This window comes from Pundamilia nyererei, unplaced genomic scaffold (assembly GCF_000239375.1).
Source record: "Pundamilia nyererei isolate P.nyererei 1_Seehausen unplaced genomic scaffold, PunNye1.0 scaffold00262, whole genome shotgun sequence".
NCBI classification, from domain to species: Eukaryota; Metazoa; Chordata; class Actinopteri; order Cichliformes; family Cichlidae; genus Pundamilia; species Pundamilia nyererei.
The window spans coordinates 64,742-67,611 of record NW_005187663.1 but is presented as its reverse complement, the minus strand read 5'-3'; the positions used below and the strand labels follow the sequence as shown (position 1 = coordinate 67,611).

At 39.5% G+C, this 2,870-nt stretch overlaps 1 protein-coding gene across 1 annotated transcript in view; it reads right to left on the bottom strand.

The window, feature by feature from the left end:
* LOC102199904 (GTPase IMAP family member 7-like) overlaps window positions 1-2,870 on the bottom strand; it is a 20,618-nt gene that overhangs the window by 1,060 nt on the left and 16,688 nt on the right. The gene's annotated exons all lie outside the window — the stretch shown is intronic.

Genomic DNA, 2,870 nt, shown 5'->3' with positions numbered 1-2,870 from the left:
AGAGAGCACATGCCTGTAAGTAGTTGCTATATGTTGTGTAAGCTTTCCCGCGATAGTTATGCGTAGCAGTTTAGAGTTTTGTGTGAGAAATGGCCGCGATGCTAACACGTTAGCCCGTCTATGGGATTTCCGGACTCCCGGATGTTTATTGTGGCCCTGTTAGCTATCTGTCAAGCTAGAAACCACCCTAATGAGGGCAGAATAACGACCTCTAAAATTTAACAAGACCTGTGACGGATGACACTAACTGAGGTTAGCATATCACTTGGCGGCAAGTAGTGGTGAATGCTGGTCTTAAATGCCGGCAGCTCAGTTGCTCGCAGGTGTGTGGTAATGCAAGTGCAGGGTGACTCCGCCCAGGGGTGGTGACCACGCTCCAGTGGAAAATCCCAGCACTCACCCGGACCATGACAACTAAATATTCCACAGTCATGTGTTAGTAATAGGGCTGCCACAAACGATTATTTTGATAGTCGACTAGTCACCGATTATTTTTGCGATTAGTTGACTAATCAGATCATGCATCCATTGGACCTAAAACGTACAGCTTACTGCACAAGCATGCATCTGTTCTTATATAACTATCATTAGCTTACAGCTTTAAGTGTGTAAGGTCTGTGCTAACTAAAAATAAAGACAAGATGATAGTTTATTAAATTTTAATGAAATTTGCAGATTGTTTCGGTGAAGTTTAATAAACTCCTTGCTATCTAAAATATAACAGGACACCGGAGTATATTCTGGAGCATCTCACACTTCTGATAATCAGTTGTCTGCTTGACGTTTATCCATCTGTGTAAAAACTATAACTTTAATCTCAGCCAAACCGATTTACTCAGGAACAAATAAAATACAAAAAAAAGCCAAACAATAACATTTTTAAGTTATCTAATTGACTTATATATATTTAACCTGAGTAGCGAAAGACGGCGGTGGGTTTGAAAACGATTTGTTGGCAGTCCGGTGTTCTCACGGGCTCTAGTGAGCCTAGCCCCCGGCTAGCTATGCGTCTCCGAAAACGTCAGAGCGCTTTTGAAAATATGTGGTGTCTTGATAAACTGAGCTGATATTTGAGGTTTACACAGCTACATTCTCGCCTGAAAATATGTTAAAAGTTTATTTTGTGACCCAGAAAGAATAATAAGAATAATAATAAAACTAACTAGCTGCCGCCATTGTTGGAAACTGAGCAGGGCCGCGCTATGAATTCTGTGACACAGCTTCTTCTTCAGGGTTTAACAGCAGCTGGCATCCTTGTACATGCAGTGCTGCCATCTTCTGTTTCAGTCCGTTATTACACCCTTAAATCCTACTACTCATTCCTGCGTCTTTTGTGATCTTACAAAGCTTCAAACGACGCGTCGACTATTAAATCAGTCATCGACAATTTTGATAGTCGACGTAATCGTGACTAGTCGACTAATCGTGGCAGCCCTAGGTAGTAATATTATAACAAATTTTATAACATTAATATATATATAGTATATAATATTATAACAAACAGATCACAAAGTGGGGGTCTGGTGCACATAAGTCACCTACTTTCTGCAGAATCAATTGCTACAGACTTCCAAACTCCATGTGGCCTTCAGATTAGCTCAAGAACAGTGTGTAGAGAGCCTCAAGCAATGGATTTCCTTGGCAGCAGCTGTATTCATACCATACCTGCATCCGTGGTCTAAAGCATGCCACCACTGTACTCTAGAGCAGCGGTCCCCAACCCCCGGTCGTTTGGTACCGGGCTGCGAGAGTTGAGGCTCAGGTGTGAAATATATAGTTTTCAGGGTTTTTATCGGTTTTCAGAGTTATTTTGTTATCGTTTTTATCGTTTACTTGGTTTTCCTGGGTCTTTTCACGTGTGTTATGAATAAATCTTCTACCGGTACTAGTTTTATTTTGTTGTATTTATCCGCAACACCTTAAAGGCCGGTCCATGAAAATATTGTCGGGCATAAACCGGTCCGTGGCGCAAAAAAAGGTTGGGGACCGCTGCTCTAGAGGAGTGGAGATGTGTTCTCTACAGTCACGATCACACTTCTGTGTCTGGCAATCCAAAGGACGAGTCTAGGTTTGGTCATTGCCAGGAAAATGGTACTTGTCTGACTGCACAGTGCCAATTGTAGTTTTATTGTTGGGGAGTTATGTGTAGAGTTATTTTTCAGGAGTTAGTTCCAGTGAAAGAAGCTTTTAAAGCTTCAACATACGAAGACATTTTGGACAATTTTATGCTCCAAGCATTGTGTAAACAGTTTGTAGTTTGCCTCTTTACCAGTGCACAAAGCAAGGTCCACACTGTAAAATCTAATTAGTTCCCAGAACTCAAAAAAATTGAGGAAACTCGTTGCCTCAAAAAAATTGAGTAAAGCTTAGCTAAAAATGACTAAATTAGAACAACTTATTTATTTTGAGTACTCTGTACAAGCTCATTTGTTCCCAGAACTCAAGAAAATTGGATCAAGTTTACGTAAGATGACCAAGTTAGGGCAACTTACTCATTTTGAGTACACTATACAGCCTTGTTAGTTCGCAGAACTCAAAAAAAATTAAGGAAACTCGTTGCCTGAACAAAACTAAGTAAAGCTTACTTAAGATGACTGTTAGGACAACTTATACAGTGCAAGTCTACAGTATTAAGAATAACTTGATACTGACTGTACAATACTAATTGTTTACCTACTGACAAACATTTCAAGTTCAACTAAATGAAAAAACAATTTGTGGTAACCTGAATATGATTAAAAATAATTAACACTTTTTGTAACGATGTTAAAATCAGCCCAACTTTTATTTTCAAACACAACAAAGTATAAAAGCCAACATACTGGACACTGTTCTGCTGAACAACAAACAATTATATTGCCATCACTGTT